This window comes from Copadichromis virginalis, linkage group LG16, assembly GCF_057382275.1.
Source record: "Copadichromis virginalis isolate Kocher_CV1m ecotype Utaka linkage group LG16, C_Virginalis_male_GT1.1, whole genome shotgun sequence".
Lineage (NCBI taxonomy): Eukaryota > Metazoa > Chordata > Actinopteri > Cichliformes > Cichlidae > Copadichromis > Copadichromis virginalis.
The window spans coordinates 7,970,484-7,989,226 of record NC_140633.1 but is presented as its reverse complement, the minus strand read 5'-3'; the positions used below and the strand labels follow the sequence as shown (position 1 = coordinate 7,989,226).

The following is an 18,743-nucleotide window of genomic DNA, read 5'->3' as shown; positions in this document are numbered from 1 at the left end:
TTGAATCAGTAAAAGGAAATTTGTCGTTGATGTGACCGTAGAAACATTTGAGTAACCAAAAAGAAGAAAAAAATGGGATGTATATATATATATATATATGTATATATATATATATATATAGAGAGAGAGAGAGAGAGAGAGAGAGAGAGAGAGAGAGAGAGAGCGAGACCACGACATCACATTTATTCAGAAGTCGTTGTGTTAGCTGGTAAGTTTAAGAAACCCCTAGACGGAGTGCAGTGCTCCGTGTGAATAAGAAAATTTTGGAGCACTGACGAAGAAGAGGAGCATAAACAGTCTCTAAAGCCTAGCTGTTTTATTCATGTTTGCATTGTTTTTATGTTAACAGTTGTAGGCTACTGTTCGCTGAGCTTTGCACTTCATTATATTCTCACTCTCTTAAGCACTTCACAATACCGTGGATCCCGTAGTTGTACATACAGTATAGGCTGTAAGAACTCTATGCGTTCACTTTAACGTTAATAATGGATCGTTTAACAGACTGCACAAACAAGCATCTTAATAAGAACTCACCGTTGTGTCGAAGAACTTTTTACCTTACATCAAGCCCTCTGTCAGCCAGTTACCAGCGCGCAAGTCAATGTTGTCTTGGTTCGTTGTCGTGGCAACACACTCATCAACGTCTCAGTATAGGGTCTGCTGATTGGCTCGAGCTGTGACAGACAAAAAGAAGGCTTTCTCATACATGGTTGTTTTTGAATACAACAACTATCACGTAAGTTTGTAAAAGCAAGTAAAATGACTAATTGATTTAAAAGTGATTATATTTAATTGTTGTTATTCAGCATTATTATGAGCTTTATTTATATGTTACTCAAAGTCTCCATAGTTGTAAAGTTTTTGAATTAGTCACAGTGCATATATATGTTTTCACTTTTCTCTTTCCAGGAAGGGAGAAAAGCATATAACTAAGAAAAAACTGACAAAAATGATCAAACACCAGAGTTTTGCAAGTACCTCACAACTAATATTCTAACTTTGTTTGTTGGTTCTGATAGTTGGATTTGCTTAAAAGTACTAAGATGGTAAAAAGTCCGTTTTTACAGCAAACAAAACAGTTGTAAGTAAATGTAAGTAGTTTGTAAGTAATAGTTCCTAAATTATTACGATTATTACTTAATGCTTACTCCCACAGTCCAAAGACATGCAGTTAGTGGGGATAGGATAATTGACAGGCACGTGCAGAGGGGGGGCGGAAGGGGCTTGAGCACCCGCCCCTTTCCTGATGGGTGCCCAAAGTGCCCTTTTGTTGAGGCAATTGTTTTTTTATATGTGTGTGTGCGTGCGGAGTCCTGTCTGTGCCCCTCAACAATAATATTTAACTATTAATCACAGTTTTGCTAAATAAAAGGATCTGGCTTGTATTAGTCACATGATCACATTTAACCAATGATCGCCCTTGACGGCAGAACGCGCTGGTTACGAGCCGGGAACGAGCTCACAAAGAGCACGCGCATTTTTTGTGGTCCGGAGCTGTAGGAGAAACACAAGTTAACTCAGAGACACAGACTGATGCGACAAAACCAGTAAGTAGGTGTACAGCGTACACTGTAGTGTGTAGCACACAGGAGTATTAGCTTATTACGTACACGTTGGTAAGCTGTCTTGTTGCAACTGACGAACTGAAACAAACGAGCGTGCTGTGTGTGCAACAGCGCGACAAACATTACCTGTCCTTTTATTAACTGCACAAGTAGTGCTGGTCATAGCTGCTGGCTTCCTGTGTAAGGCTGTCATGGGTCTGTAGCTCTGTCACCGTTTTAGGGAACATATTTAGTTTTAAAGTATTTAGAACATATTTTAAAGTAAGTTTCCGGGCTTTTCCTGCCTTTCTGGAGGGATATTTCACTAAAAAACGATCTAATATGCATGTCCACATAATAATGATTATAATTATAATATTTAAAAAAAACACGCTGTATTTTAAAGAACATACATTAAGAAACAGATTATATTAGATTTATTTTTTAAATAAAACAAAATGCTGATTTTACAGCAGCAAAATTATTGTATCTCTACAGTTTAAAAATGTAATAAGCTTTGCCCCTGCACAGAGTGGATAGTGAAACAAATGGAATCATCATAAATACATTATTTCATATTTATTACTTTTTTCCCCTCATTGCTTTATTATTGTAGCTCTAGTAATAAATAATAAGGGAAGGATTCTGGATCAGCACCATGATGGAAACTTGTGCCCACAGTATATACAGTATTCTGAAGAAGGTCTAAAATGTCACTGTGTGTGCATGTGTGTGTTTTATGTATATGGATTTTTAAATTATTACTCATGATATATCATTGTCCAGACATGGCTGGTAAGGACATGAGGAGGAAACAGTAGGAGCTGTGTGAGGCTACTAAAGGTAGTGGATCCCTCAGCAGCTGGATTAGAAAGAGCACAGGTAACATTAACACATGTACCAGTTGTTGGAGAGGTATTCCAGTATAAACAAAAATAATAAGCACAACTGAAATGTTTTGCTTCTATAACATTTTTCTGTCATCATTTTATTATAGATTAAGTGTAAGAGTTGTTAAGTGTGGATAATTAAATAATGGTTTATTGCAATAGCAAGTTGTGCCTTGTTCTCAGATGGACAGCAAGTGGAGAGTGATATACGAAATGATGGGATGGAAGGAAGAAGAGAAGCAAAGAGTGATTCACAGTCTAGTTTATTTCTCAGTTTTTTGTTGCCTTATGTCACCAATCTTTGCATTTTGTTATTATCTCATGACACTTGTTTAATCAGCTACCATCTCTCCTATGGAGTTTTTAATGTCTACAGTCTCAGATCAGCACAGCCCTGCCCTCCAGCACTATCAGCAGCAGGAGCAGCAGCAACACCTTAACAGCAACATTGTACCCATCAGGTAAAACATAGGCTACGTTTGCTTTGCCTCGTTGCCCATATTAGATTCTTGATGAATGTGTGTTGTTGTTATTCAGCCTGGTTCAATGTGCCCCTTTTTAGCTTTGAGCACTCGCCCCTTTAAACGTCTCTGCATGGCCCTGATAATTGATTAATCTAAATTGCCCATAGGTGTGAATGTGGGAGTGAATGTGAGAGCAACTGGTTGTCTATGGCTGTGTCCCTCCGTGTTAGCCCTGCGGCAGACTGGCCACCTGTCCGGGGTGTACCCCGCCTCTCACTCTAAGACAGCTGGGATAGGCTCCAGCACCTGCATCCTCCAGCATCCTGAAAAGGATAAGCAGAAACAAATGGATGGATGAATGGATAGGTGGATGGATTACTTAATAATGTAAATATTAAGATGAGATTATGCCCTTTGTAGGGGGCCCCAAGGATGCCCAAATTTCATTATGTTAATATTAGCGAACATAGGCTAGATTGCTAGATATTGAAATCTATTTTAGCTTTCTGAGCCATGTTGCTTCTTGCCATCCAAGGAGTTAATGTACTTTGTGAATTCAGTTTGTTAAAGTTTCCTATTAATTGTTTATCTACAGTACATTTATTGACAGTGTGTTGAAGCACAGAACCAAACAGAATAAATTATGTTTAATTCCTTTTTTTCCCAATCTTGGACATATTTGTTTAAAGAAGAAAAAGTCAGTACAAGTCAAATGAAAGAGTCGATATTTAATTAGAAAATTGTTTTAAATTGATCTGAATCAGTTTATATCTTTTATCTGTTGTAAATTCTTTTTAATTGGTACAATTACCTTTGCAATGGCAGCACAAGGACAGAGAGAGAAAAAACATTCTTAATGAATACAGTATGTTTGTGTAATTGTCAGTGCAAAGAAAGAAGAATGAGGAAGGAGAGGGATAGAGAGAAAGTGTCCAAGACCAGGAAGAACCAGGTGTGAAACAATAACCATTTAGCCAAAACAAAAAAAGAAAAAGAAAAGCTTTTCTTTTTTTCATTTTTAAAGAATACATAAATTCTGGGTATTCTACAGGAAAGGAAACACAACTTGTGGCATAAATAATTTCAAGTACCTCCTTATTGGGAGCCATGGTTTGTTTGTTTTTTCTCTCACTCTCTCTCTCTCTCTCTCTCTTTTTTCGCTTTTCGCCACACATAAGTCTTGTGTTTGCGCTGAGCAGATGGGGAGGGGCAGTAGTTACACTCGCAGTAGCATAGGAACAGAGCAGGAGGGAGAGTGAGAGCCAGGGACAACAATAAGAGACAACATCGTCACATTAGAAAGGTACAGTAAAGAAAAAGAGTGACACCACGAAAAGAAGCAAAATGTGGAACCATTTCAATTTTGTTGACAATACATAGGCAGAGTGTAGAGTCTGCTAGAAAAGGATATCATACAGAGCCGGCTCCATAAACAACCTGCACAGGCACCTGAGAACTCTCCAACCATCAGTGCAATGGGAAGATAAAACACAGTCAGTTGAGTGTGATATTAATGGTGCTAGTGTGTCTACTACAACTGTTGCTGTGGCTGCATCTACAGCATCTTGCAGTATACCACCACAACCACCTAAACCAACCCAGAGCTCTATTAGACAGTTTTTGCAGAAGTCTGTGATGCCAGCAAAACAGAACCCAATTGATAAAGACCTAGCAAAAATGATTGCACTTGATTTCCAACTATTTTCAGTTGTGGATGATAAAGGATTCAGAAAGTTTATTCACTGAATCCTATGTATGTCACGACGTACAAGGTGGACTCACGCGCTGGACTCCGGGGATGATGCACACAAGAGAATTTATCACAGAACAATGTCCAATGATTGTATATACACAGATAAGGGGCAGTGCTATTTACAAGGGTGCGGGGCAGTGCTATGTACAAAAGGTGAGGGGGGCAGGGCTCCGGGGAAAATCCAGGGGAACACGCTCGTCTCTCTCCACACAATCCAGACACAAATCAGCACACCAGGAAAACAGTCCAGGGAATCTGTACACAAAGAGACGCTTGTTAAATGCTAAACACACACTGCATGGGAGAGAGAGAGAGCTGGCCGTGACAATGTATGCAATTCTAAGCAGGAAAACACTGTCCCAAAAAAATCATCCCAGGCCTACATGAAAATATGTTTTGCATATTTTAATTTATATTTTATTGTGTTGTGGCTTGCCGTGTTTTGTTTTGTTTCACTTTAAATTTGTGTAAAAGGAAAACATTTAAAATTTAAATAGTTAAAAGTTGAATTATAAATAGTTGTTTTTTGTATTTTATAATTTATTTTTTACATTAGTAAAATTAGTATTAGTATTACTAATACATTAGTATTAGTATTAGTAAGTGAATAAATAAAAGCATATAATAATAATAATAATAATAATAATAACAATAGGCCCTACGACAGACTGGCGACCTGTCCAGGGTGTACCCTGCATCTCGCCCCTTGACAGCTGGGATAGGCTCCAGCGCACCCCTGCAACCCTGAAAAGGATAAGCAGAAGCGAATGGATGGATGGATGGATAATAATAATAATAATAACTATTCATAAAGCGCTTTCAAACAAAGTGCTGTACAACTAAAGAGATAAATCAAATAAAAGCGATACATAGCAATACAGGTAAAAGACACAATACAAGTTAAAAACAATAAAAACAACAATAAAAATTTATATGGTTATGTTTCACAGAATTCGCTCCTCCTTAACTTGACCCTTTTGCTTCGGTCTTCCTTCAGGGTTTTGATACGCAGCTCAATTGTCTGGATGTCCGTTTGTTGCTTGCAGAAGTGCGACTGCTGTCCGTTTGTTTGCAGGTGGAACGGCTGACATCCAGAAGGTGTATAGGAGAGTCTGCAGCTTCCACCTCCCCAGTGGAAGACCTCAATCTTTGTTCTGTTAGTTTAACACAGGCCTCAAGGCTCTCTGGGATCCCTGCTTGCACTTTCAAGCCCACGGCTCAGGTCGTAGTCGTGGTCCCATTCCAGGGGAATGGAGTCCATGGTTGTTTGGGTGTCTCGGCCCGAGCGTTCAGTCCGGAGCTGGGCAGCCCAGGACGCTGAGCGATCGGAGGACGGCAGAGGCGACAGGAAGCCATCCCCCTAACGTTTGCTCCATAGCAGACCGGACAAATCACACTGCTCATCTAGCTCCAGGATGCTCCGGCCTGATTTCAAGTCCGGTGTCTTGGACTCCAAGCCTGATGGGTTCGATTTTCAGCTAGCTCCTCCTGGGCCATGCTCAGTTTCTGCTCTGATGCCTCGAGGTCTTATTGAGGGCAGAAACCTCAGAGTCTTTTCCGTAGAAATCAGATTAAAGTCCATTGATGTTTTCCTTGCTTTGCTCCACGGCCTTTTGCGGCTCTGCTGTTCGGCTCTTCTCAGAGGTCAGCTCCTGGCCGAGCCCCGACACCTGTGCCTTCAGCTTATTTTCTCCTGGTATTTTGTCCATTCTGAGGTGCCTCCTGACCTCAGTTACTCCTCCTGTCTCTGGCACGCCCTTTTTGCTGCCCGATGGTCATTGTTGGTCCGTCACTGTCCTGCACAGTTTTAATGCAGAGTGGTTAAGGTCAGCATGGTTTTGCTCGGCCTCGCTTTTCATCTGGGCTTAATGGGCGTCTCGTCACAGCTCTGTCAACTGAAGCTGTCTTTTTCCATATGGCAAGAGTGTGAAGAGTGTGTGAGAGGGGTGTGTCCGATCAGGCACAATGCTGGTGGCTTTGCGAGTGCCTCGTTTTCCAAATCCAGATGTTTATTTGTCACGTACACAGCAACAGAGAGAACAGTCTGTTGTTGGGATGGCTGAGGTCTTTCACGATCTTCCTGGTCTTGGTCCAGCACCGCCTGCTGTAGATTGAGTGCAGGTCAGGGTGCTCGGAGCGGATGGTGCGCTCAGCTGATTGCACAACCCTCTGTAGAGCTTGTCTGTCCGGCATGGTGCTGTTCCCGAACCAGACAGTGATATAGCTGCTCAGGATGCTCTCAATAATTCCTTTATATAAGGTGGTCAGAATCGGTGGTGGGAGCCGGGTCTTTCTCAGTCTTCTCAGAAAGAAAAGACGCTGACGGAAATCTCCCCGTGTAGTGAAACGGGCCTTGGATTTAACTCTCTCCGTCTCTGCTGCCTGAGATCGTTTTCCTGCAGCACTGTTGACAGTTTCAAGTTGTTGTGGGTCCAGCTGCTTTAGCATTTGGTCAGAGTCACATCGAAGATGGTAAAGGAGAGAGCAACGATGGTAGAGGGGAGAGCAGGAGTCCAGGGTCAGCCTCGGCTTTTCCGGGCCGACAAAGCAGCCTGTAATCAAGCATAAAGAGAAAAAACAAAACAAAACAAAAACAAAAAAAAACAAACGAACAGGAAAATCATGTTGTATTGGCTGTGTTACTCAGAGAGGGGAAAAACAACGGGACCAGGCCCTGTGTCAGCCTTCTCTCCCCCTTTTTTTGTTTTTTCTCACCATATAATCCTCTCATAACCCACCAAGCTGACAGGACAACACGGGTACATGTTAAAGTTCTTAAGATCATGTTTAAAGCACAAAAATGGAATTTTCTTTCATTCAGTAATCACTTGTATTAATCAATCAGAAGAAAACATGTCACAATTTGACTTTTATTAACCACTAAATTTGTCGTGTTATCACTGGTTGTGATTTTTTTTTTTTTTGAAGTTAAGTTGTTGTCCTGCAACCCAGAGGGTTTATTTGTTAGTAGTGGATAAACTTTATTGTGTAACGGCGGGTGTATGTTAAGCTTCACTGCTTTAAAGTTTCTGGAAAATCTTCACATGTTCATGGGTGTAAGCTGTTTCTTCATTGCGTGTATGTGCGTTTGTACATGGGCTAATTTAACGTTTTTTCTCAAACGAGGCATTTCTCTAGCACGTGCCTCTCTCTCACATTTCTCTGCTTGTGTGTGTTTTTATTTCCCCTTTTTGTTGTGATGCTCCAGGCGCCTTCCCAACCTCCACAAGTCTGTTGGCCGCAATTTTATGTGTTAAAACTTCTCTTAATTTCTCCTTTAATTCTCTGCTAGCTGCTGTCTTTTCCACAGCTGCTGATTCTTGCTGAGTTTGGTTTCCATTACTATAATTTTGCTTCGGCCGCCGTGCTTGTGGGGGCAGTTGGTCCAGCCCCATAGCCACCTGTATCAACACACTGAGAGATTTATTTAATATCATTTTCATCACTGTTAAATAGACTAGCAGGCAAGACGCCCACCTTTGCACTGCAGACTACATGCCAGTCTCCCAACACACTCCTCTCTGAGTTTCAGCTTTAAAACCCAACCTCATTCACACCCTAGTCATTCAAAACCTTATTTGTAGTATCATAATCAGCAAAATCAGCGTTTTAATTACAGGCATGTATCATTGTTTGCAAATCAAAATTATAAAACTCAAAAACACGCTAAACAGCAACAAAAGTCCTCTGTGCGTGTCACCGCTCATTTGCATGTTCACACACCGTCTAAAAATAGCTCGCAGCGCTGCAGCTGCACGTCACACAGAGTCTCACACCAAGCTCAGGCAAAACTCTATTATTTTATATTACAAAAGACGTCTTGTATTTACAATCACTGACAGGCCTGACAGATTCAGCACCTAACAAATTTCGACAAATTTAAAATAACGGGTCTCACCGAAGAAAGTCCAACTTTTTTGTAGTCAATCAAACAGTATCTGTTACTTCTGGGAACAGTTTCTGACCTAACTTCTAAAGAGCGCCTATACAATTTCGACAAATTTAAAATAACGGGTCTCACCGAAGAAAGTCTCACTTTTGTGTAATCAATCAAACAGTATCTGTTACTTCTGGGAACAGTTTCTGACCTAACTTCTAAATCCCTAACTCAATTTAACTTTGTCCAAACAAGCACATGACACCGTTTTAAACGATGAGGAGACTCGGTAACTCCTAGCTTATTTCAGGATGCCCTGTACCCCACAGATAAGCCAAACTGAACTAACCCTGTTCGCCGACAGGTCAAGACCGCGCGTCCACGGCCAGGAGGGGGCGTAACCCCCGGGCTATGTGCTTCTTAGCAGACTTCTGGGCTGCCGTCCTATAATAATTTTCACCTAACCGATTTTGAGAAATTTTACCATAACGGGTCTCACCGAAGAAAGATAACTTTTTTACGACCAATTAAACAGTCTCTGTTACTTCTGGGAACAGTTTCTGACCTAATTTGTAAAACTATTAACCAGTCTCTGTTACTTCTGGGAACAGTTTCTGTCCTAATTTCCCTACCAAACTACCTGAGCCTTCAGCTCAATATCCAGGGACTCAAACCCAACATTCTCTGTTACTTCTGGGAACAGTTTCATATTTCTTCAACTTCATTAAATACTCTTAAGCAACTTTAACTGTATAACACACGGTGATTCTCATCAAAATCAAAACAGACACTCTACCAGTAATTTCAGTGAGTAGACTTTAATTTAGTCATATCCAATTTGGCACATTTTGGAAATAATTCAACAGGTAGTGCCTTACCTTTAGATAAGCCGGCTTTTGTCCACTCAAATCAGACCACTGGCTCGTGCCTGTCCGTTCGACAACCTCGGACCGTCCAAACTTTTAAATTCCACCCCAATACCACAGGACGAGCCCCCAAAATGTTAAGGTTCAAAATATTGGGGATGGAGACAAGAGAAAAACCACAATAACAACACTGGTCCGGTCGGGTTGAGTCAAACGATGATTTAATGATCACACACGTGGGAGATGGACACTGATGCAGACAGCCTCAAAATCTCAAAATGGTGGAGCATTGCTCAAACTTTTATAGCCTCTGGTGCCTCCACCTTATCATACAAAGCCTAAACATTCACATGCTTTCTCTCACACAGCGCCTAAGCTACGACCTTGGCTCCCTGTTTATCTGCTCCTGCTGAAATGGGGCAGAAAACTCCAGCACACTCTGTTCTCTTCTACTCAGACAAATTAGATTTCTTATAACTCAGCAGTATAATGCATCATAAAACAATATCATTCATTCACAACAAGTCAGCAGTTTAATGTAATGCAAATCAGTTTAACTAATGCAATAGTTATCAGCTTCTTCTAATTCAGGAGAATAATGCAAACTAAAACTACATAATAATTCACAATCTTTAATTAGGGGTATAACATGGCATAAAATAATATTATAATCTAACACTACCTTGAGTCAAGGTAACTGTGACAAAGTATGCATACGCCTGCGCAGCGCTAACATTTGCATTTTCTTTTCTACAGCATTACAGTTCTTCATGTGTTTGATCATGTGATTTATAAGAGGACTAGTTAATGTTTCTCTACTACAGGATTTCTGGGTTTATGTGTGAAGAAAACTGTGTCTACAGGTTATGAGTTGGTGATGCTGTTACACTGTGCTGTTGGGAAAATGTGAAGGTTACTTTGATGATGTGAATAACACTCTTTCCACAGCTATGGATGGCTAACTTTATGGTCTTTTTATGGTACCTCTGGAACCTGTCGACCTGCGTCTGACCACAGTCAATGTGTGTTGCTAATGTTTGTTTTTCTAAGAATGCATGTAGAAGATTAATGTTGACTGAGTACATGGGATGATCCATGTCTGAGGCAAATTATGGAAATAATTGTAGTTTACTGATTTGAGAAAACCTGCATATGACACTTATCTTGCTAGTGCTGAATACTTATTACTCTTATGATACAATTGTTTATAGGTGTGAAGTTTGATTTCACTTCCAGATCTTGCTTTCCAGGGCATGATGGTGTGTATGCAGGCTCCTGGCAGAGCCAGTTTTTAAGCAAACTTAATATGCAAAACACACTAACATCTTTTATTGTAGGATTATAGGTCCAGGGTGGTGCTGCTCCAGAGGAGGAGATGCCCTGATGTTGCCTGGGACATGATCTAGCTAACCTTTTAGAGTATATTTCTTAACATTATTATACATTGTACCATAAGCCAAGGTGTCTCCATTTGTCTAATCTTTTAATAATATTTTGTACATTTCAAGGACTCTTCTGTTTTTGGAGTGTATTTTTTATGTATCTGTATTATATTATACATACACTTTAAGTGAATCTCTGTCCAAAAACTGCACTCAGTTTACTTTTTCCTCTCTATGAGCATCATTCATTATTCTCCCGCAGTAATTAAGGTTAGGATATGTATTTTTTTTTTTAAATTCCAATCCATTCTTCTTTGGCAATAGTAGTCTTTAGCAGCATTTAAATAACCTTTAACAAAACCATCAAATCTGATACAGACTTTTCAAAAAAGTGTTTTGCCTTTCTTTCACAAATGTGGGGATTAAATTGTGTTAAAATGTACAAAACAGTGATGGCACGTCATTTGTGAAGAGGACCCAGGCACAGAGAGACTTGATGAATTTAAGAATCTTGTGATTTAATAAAGAAATTTGCAGACTTGCACAGAGGGTAAAATTATGATGACTGATAATGGAGATGAAGACAACAGATGATGAGGACAGGGAGGAACAGGGGTTTAAATGCACCAAGGAGATAATCAGAGGGAACTCGGGACAACTGGAGACATTTAAGGATGCAGGGACTGACAGAGACAGGGAAGAAGTCTCATCGTGACGAGTAAAGTTTACCTTGCCTGGATGGGCAGCTCTCTGGGTGGGCTCTCCAAAGCTCTGATCCTAGAATTTCCCCTGGCCTATACCATTCCCAATATGCGCTGGCATGACATCGGGGCAGCATGGGTCCGAGCAATTTTTTTTTTTTTTTTTTGCCGATACACGTGATGCCCGTATCAAAAACCGCTACTGCTTGTGTTATGTTTCTGTTAAAACTGTTTGAAAAAGAGAAATCGATTCACCTTTATAGTAATGTTTGCAGTTGTATGTTGTGATACTGTAACTCAGATAGTCTAGCCTATCACTGGGGAGCCTAGACTATGAGAAATGCCTCTGATATAGTGTGAACAAAGTTGTGGAAAGACACATTATAGCATAAAAAACAAACTGAATATTTTACACCATCCCGTAGCTTAGGTTTACATTTTTCATGTCTGTCAGTCACTCATATGAGCCATCCATTAATAATCAATGCCTATGTTAACATATATAGATGTACATATACTGTATAGTAGATTTACACAATATGAAATAAGTAGCAGTAGTGGTACTTGAAGCAACTTGATGACTGGAAATAAAAGCAGTCTTTTTTTGCACCCCCAAGTGGCCAAATGAAATAAGGTTAGGATGAAAACATCAAGGAGTTACTGAAATATGTCCTCACTTTCAGTATGACAGATATGCTGCAGAATACGGCCACTGAAAATATGCTTCACTGCCATAGATCCCAATACTGCTGGAACTGGCATGACAGAGAGTTCATTTCTTAGGTCATCTATTTAAAGGATTTCAAAAGGTAACTCATTTTTGAAAATCTCTGACATTTGGCCCACATGTTTCTAAATAAGCTGCTGTGCTGTACAGTCAAGGCATGGTGAAAATTTAGCAGACTTTCACTAAGCAATATGTCTAAATAAACACATTACTGTTCAGCTTATGGATTTGTCACATTCTTCAAGCAGAATAAAGAAGAAAAACATGCAATAATAAAGTTTTTGCCCCAAAGTAGCACCTGCATCAACTGTCTGCCCCTATTAATTAGTACTCTTAATTTTACAGTGATCAACACACCTGGGTAAGTAGTAGGAAAGTAACGTGGTATGTTTACTCAAGTAGTTCACTAAAGTAGAGGTTCAAATTACTTTTATGTTGTGCTTCTCTCTGCTTCCCCACTAACATTTGCACTAACTCTATCATTAGAAACAGATTGATGATTTCCGATTGATGTTTCTCTCACGTCTTTTCACTCTGTGAGTCTATACACCATTGCTGTATTTAATCAAACTCAAAAAGACTTTAATTGCGCTGTTTATAAAATAGCTGCTAAAATCTCCAGTTGTTCACAGATGGCTCCTCCTCTCTGAGCCTGGTTCCTGTTAAAAGTGAGTTTTTCCACAGTTGCCAAGTGCGTGCTCATAGGGGTTTGTGTAATTGTTGGGGTTTCTTTCTGGTGTTGTAGGGTCTTTACCTTACAATATAAAGCACATTATGGTGGCTATATTGGTGCTATGTAAATAAAATTTAATAGAACGACTGTATATGCAAATATTAGCATTTAAAATCTATACCATTTATTTGTGGAAGTTTTTTAATTTATATGCTTTTAATATACTTTAAATCAAATCATCAAATCCTTTTTGGGGGTGCTTCAGCAAAGGGCTGGTCTGGACGGGCCTAATCTGAGAAACATGGAAGACGTTATGTACCTTCATAGTAGGCGGAAGGGCCAGCCGGACTGTCACTGGGTTCAGGACCTTCTGGATGGCGGAGGGGCCAAGAGATCGAGGGGCCAGTTTCTTAGACTCAGTCCGAAGGGGGATGTGCTTGCTGGAGAGCCACACCCGCTGGCTGACCTGATAATCCGGAGCAGCAGTGCAACGGCGATCCGCCAATGCCTTGTTCTGCTCGGCCGTTCTCAGGAGTGCTGCTCGGGCGGCCCGCCAGACCCGACGACAGCGCCTAAGGTGGTGCTGGACAGAGGGAACTGCCAGCTCTCCCTCAGAGATGGAGAGAGGGGGGGGGTTGATACCCCAGCGACGCCTCAAAGGGCGAGAGTCCAGTTCCTGACGAAGTGCTCGCGTTGTGCGCGTACTCCACCCAGGCCAACTGGTCGCTCCAGGTCGCTTAGTTCGATGACGTGACGCATCGCAACATGGCCTCCAGCTGTTGATTGGCCCTTTCAGTCTGACCATTAATTTGGGGGTGGAACCCGGAGGACAAACTGACCTGAGCTCCCAATTCGGCGCAGAACTCTTTCCAAACCCGCGAGGTAAAGTGAGGGCCTCGGTCGAAAACGATGTCCTCGGGGATGCCGTGGAGCCGAAACACGTGCTGCGTCAGTAACTGGGCCATCTCCAGGGCAGAGGGGAGCTTGGGCAGAGCGATGAAGTGGGCGGCCTTGGAAAAACGGTCAACAATGGTTAGAATGGAGGTGTTACCTGAAGAGGGAGACAGGCCGGTGACGAAGTCCAGGGCGATGTCCAACCACGGGCGTTTTGGAGTGGGTAACGGTTGCAGGAGACCAGAAGCAGGTGAGTTGGAGGTTTTGTTCCGTGCGCACACCGGGCATGCCGCAACATAGTTCTGGACATCGAGAATAAGAGAGGGCCACCAAAACAAACGTTGTAGAAAGGAGACAGCGCGATTTTTACCTGGATGGCACGAAAACTTGGCAGTATTTGCCCAGTGAATGACCTGACTATGAGCCGTGGTCGGAACATACAGCTTCCCCTTTGGGCCTGTGCCAGGGTCGGGTTCCTGTCGCTGGGCGTCCCTGACCACCCTTTCAATCTCCCATGTTAGCGCGCCCACAATGCAGGTGGGGGGCAGGACTGGTTTCTCCTTTTCGTCCTCATCGGTCTCGGGTGCAAACTGGCGTGACAGCGCGTCGGGCTTAGTATTCCTAGAAGCAGGCCTGTAAGTAATGGAGAAGTGAAAACGAGTAAAAAATAAGGCCCACCTGGCTTGTCGGGCATTGAGGCGCTTGGCTGCCTGGAGATACGCCAGATTTTTATGGTCCGTCCACACCACGAAAGGCTGCTCAGTGCCCTCCAGCCAATGTCACCATTCCTTGAGCGCCAACTTGATGGCGAGCAATTCCCGGTTGCCCACATCATAATTTCTCTCGGCCTGAGACAACCTGCGGGAGAAGAACGCACAGGGATGTAGCTTGCTGTTGATCCGTCAATCCGAAGGCACCAAGGTAAGGTCGGGGGGTGAGGAACTTTTTGCAGAGGTGGTCCCGGGATTATCTGGGACAGCGGCAAGTAAACACTGTTCATGACACCACGTGCTCCAGCCAGTTACACACCCTTTGGCCCAGTCAATTTGGGGGTTGTGACATTAGAGCCAAGGAAATCCCAGGACCAGTGGTGTGTGGGGGCTTTGAATACCAATAAACTGATTTTCTCAGAGTGATTTCCCGAAATAATGAGTGTAACCTCCTGCGTGCGATGTGTGACGGAGGCTAGATGGCCGCCATTTAAGGCTGAGACCTTCAGGACCTCTGGAAGGGGAAGTAGGGGCAGGCCTAAGTTTTTGACTAACTCTTTGTCTAGGAAATTTTGTTCAGAGCCAGAGTCAATGAGTGCGCAGCAGGAGTGAGTGAGGGAGTGAGACATTAATTTAACAGAGCAGCTAAGGTGAGGGAACACTTTGGTTGTGGCACCCGCCAGTATCCCCACAATTACTGTCGGGCCGACTCTTTTACTCGGTCTGGGCAGGAGTCAACAAAATGTCCTCTCTTTCCACAAAGAAAGCACTCACCGTTCCGTTGTTTGCGCCCCAGTTTAGAGGAGGAAAGCTTGGCTCGGCCGAGCTGCATGGGTTGCTCTTCATCCCCATGTTGCTCCTCCTCACCTCACCTCTCCACATCAGAGTAGTAAGGTCCCTAGATGTACCCGTGCACCCAGCAGGCCGCCGACCATCCCCGGCTCTCACGCTTAATATTTTCGTTAAGGCTGTTGAGGAAGGCTCCACACAGTGCTTTCTCCTCCCCTCTCCTCCTCCGCCAGGATCCAGAACTCCACGGAAAAGTCAGCAACACTCCTACCTTGCTTCAGAGAAAACATGCGATGACCGGCGGCGTCCGAGCTAGCACCTTTATCAAATACACAGCGAATCTTTCTAAGAAAAACATCATATGAAACAGAGGGCTGGGTACTAAATACTGCCTGTGCCCATTGAAGCACCCGCCCAGTCATAAGTTGCACCAAATAAGCGATTTTAGTAGAATCAGAGACAAAGGCACTAGGTTGTTGTCTAAAAACCAGAGAGCATTGTGTCAGAAAACCCCGGCTCTTCCCCAACTCGCCGTCGAATTTTTCAGGCGCGGGGAGTGAGTACTCTCGCTGCCGCGGTGGAGGTGAAGGAGGAAGCGGACAGGCTGTCGCAGTTTCTAGCGAAGAGGCGGGCTGCGCTGGAGCCGTATTAGGTGAGGAAATCAACATACCTTTAAGCTCAGTTATGGCTTGCAGAAGCGCGTGTTGTTCCTTTGAGACGTGCTTCAGCATTTCTTCATGTCTCTCCAACACCTCCACTTGGAGAGACAGCTGGCGTGAAGCAGACTCCGCTGAGTCCATGGTGGTGGGATTATTCTGTCACGGAAAAGAGGGACCCAGGCGCGGTTCTTCTTCACAGAAACACAGTGTGTTTATTTACAGTGAAATAGACAGGCAAGTCCAACAATTCACTCAAAAGTGCAATTTTCCAATCGTGCTCGTCCCTTGCTCCCAGTGCGTTCTGTTTTGTAACTCCCTAGTGTGTGTGCTCCCCAACTCGCTTCTCTGCTCGCCTCTGTATAGGAATTTCTTTTACTTATGTATTAATCACATTATTTTATTGTATAATGCCTTGGTGCCACTGGATTTTAACAAGTCTCACACTCATACATTAAGACAAATGGTGGGGGTCTAGTAAGGAAGTTGGGGGAAGCAGACAACTCCACAGGAAGAATCTTTTGTCTCTTCGATGACTCTGGGAGGTAGCAAGGGAGTGTGAACCTTAAGGTGTGAAACAGCTGTGTACTGCCTTTTGTTCCTGAAGAAGGTATTTAACTGAGAGCCATGTTAGACTCAGTGAGACTCTGCTGACCGTCTGCCCCGCGGTCATGTGGGCTCTCCACAAGCTTGGTTGTCTGTTCTTTGTGTGTTTTGATTAAAGAATGTTAGCTACCCTCGCTCACCGCTCGTCTGCAGGCTTTATTTAAATGGAAAACTTCCACAACACCTCTCCTGGAGGAAGAAGGAAAAATCCACTATTAGCCACACGCTAGCCAAATACCAAGCTCACACTGCTCGCACAGACTGTACCAGTTCGGAGTAATAATCCCACGTTGACTGTCCAGGTTAAATACCTCTTTCTAGCCGGGAGGGATGATTACCAACAGCTGGTCAGGTAATCAGCTGCAGGTGGGCCGACAACAGCGAATAGGGACTCCCGATGACGACAGTCGCCCGGACACGCCTCTCCCACGGCGCGCACTTCCGTCAACAGCCCCGAGGACCGGGGAGAGAGAGAGGGAGAAGCAAACACACACAGAAAACATAAACACAAGCAAGGTCATCCGGAAAGGACCGTCCGACCGTGACACTAAGCAAATATTGCTGTCCTTGAATGCTGAATAAACACTGACAAAGCACTGATTGTATCTCTTGTACTTTATCAACGCAGTATCTAAAAACTTTGCACTGTAGTGGTTAAAATCTCATTCTAATAAGAGTTAAAAGCGCATTCGGTTATTAGGTTTATAGGGTTATTGAATTATGGTTAATGGTTGGTAGAATTTTTTTTAACATTATCTGCCAATTACATCTGCCACCCTTCTCCAAATCTGTGCCCCTACCTGCCCCCCCCCCCCCCCCAACAAAGATTTTCTAGACACACCACTGCATGTCACATGTTTAGTTTGTCTTGTTTTCAAGACAAACTAAACATTGTCTTGTTTCTCTCTGGTTCCTGTGTCAAGTTGACATGTTTGAGTCACAGTGTAGGTTACTTCTTGTTTTAATTTGGTGACTCCTGCTTCCAGTGTATCATGTTCAGTTCTGCTTCCTTTTTGTCTCTCTAGCCTGAATTAGTGTCAGCTGTGTTCCCACCTGTGGCTCGTTTCGTCTTTACCGCTTGTGTGTATGTCAATGTCAATTGTATTTCTATATCACATTTAAAAGCAACAAAGTTGACCAAAATGCTTTACAAGTTAGTTAATGAACAAGAGAAAACAATAGAAAATAGTAACAGTAAAATAAGACATGAGATGAAGCAAATACAATACTCTGTCTCAAACTGAACTCAAATTATGCTCTATGCTGTAATCTAGATCTTGGCTGTACTAAGAGCATCTGGTTAGACAATCTCAGTGGTTTTTTGGGGTTATACTGTATATTTTGAGGAATTTGCTTAAATAGCTGGCCGCATGCCATTTAAAATTTTGAAAGTAAGTCAAAAAATCTTAAAAGCAATACAAAAACGGAAGGCCAGTATACATTTGCTAAAACTGGAGTGATGTGATCATAACTTCTAACACCTGTTAAAAGATATGTGTCATTTTGTACTGCAAACAATGGAAAGATGAGTGTTCAAGACCTTTGGGTTTTTATGAGAGAAGACAAATATGCTCAAATTTTCACAACGGTTTTCAATGGTTAGAATTCCAGATTTGTTTTACATAGTGCCACGGACCTCCATCTCTCTGGCTGAGAAGAATGTTAACATGATTGGCCAACAGTTGGAGGAAAGACTTTAGAACCCATGTCCGGCTCACGTTTCATCTTCTGCACCTTTCGGACATCTCCCTATAAGGAGATGTTGCGTCTGACATCACCATGGCAGCCATCTCTTTTCCTGTAGAGTTCGAGAAGAGGGAAAAAGAGCTTTTCCTAACAACTGATTTATAGAGTTGCTTTGGCCTAATGGAGCCAATGTACCAGTCTACTCTAAGCACCACTGTGATACTTTCCGGTTGTGAAATGTGTGGTATTCTCTTTTCAAAGCTCTATTCTATGATAAATAACGTTGTGCTGTAAAACATAAAACAAATGTGTGATTAAATTATAAGCAGGGCCGTGCAGAGAGGTTTAAAGGGGCGGGTGCTCAAAGTTAAAAAGGGGCACATTGAACCAGGCTGAATAACAACAACACACATTCATCAAGAATCTAATATGGGCAACAAGGCAAAGCAAACGTCGCCAATGTTTTACCTGATGGGTACATGGTAAATGGCCTGCATTTGTATAGCGCTTTTCTAGTCCTTAAGG

General features: G+C 42.5%; 1 protein-coding gene and 1 long non-coding RNA gene across 3 annotated transcripts in view; one reads left to right on the top strand and one right to left on the bottom strand.

Moving 5' to 3' along the window:
- Positions 1-645, bottom strand: part of LOC146690181 (axonemal central pair apparatus protein HYDIN-like) — a 56,507-nt gene extending 55,862 nt beyond the window's left edge. The window contains exon 1 of the mRNA XM_085435065.1: positions 535-645. The gene's annotated coding sequence lies outside the window, so the exon portion shown is untranslated. The remainder of the gene's footprint in view (positions 1-534) is intronic.
- Positions 558-4,017, top strand: LOC146690180 (uncharacterized). Of its 2 annotated transcripts, none has more exons than XR_014915676.1 (4): positions 558-736; positions 2,331-2,426; positions 2,618-2,895; positions 3,785-4,017. It is a non-coding gene; the product is annotated as an uncharacterized LOC146690180 (long non-coding RNA). The 2 variants fall into 2 exon arrangements; XR_014915675.1 differs by lacking the exon at positions 558-736 and adding an exon at positions 1,433-1,547.
- The last annotated feature ends 14,726 nt before the right edge of the window (positions 4,018-18,743 follow it).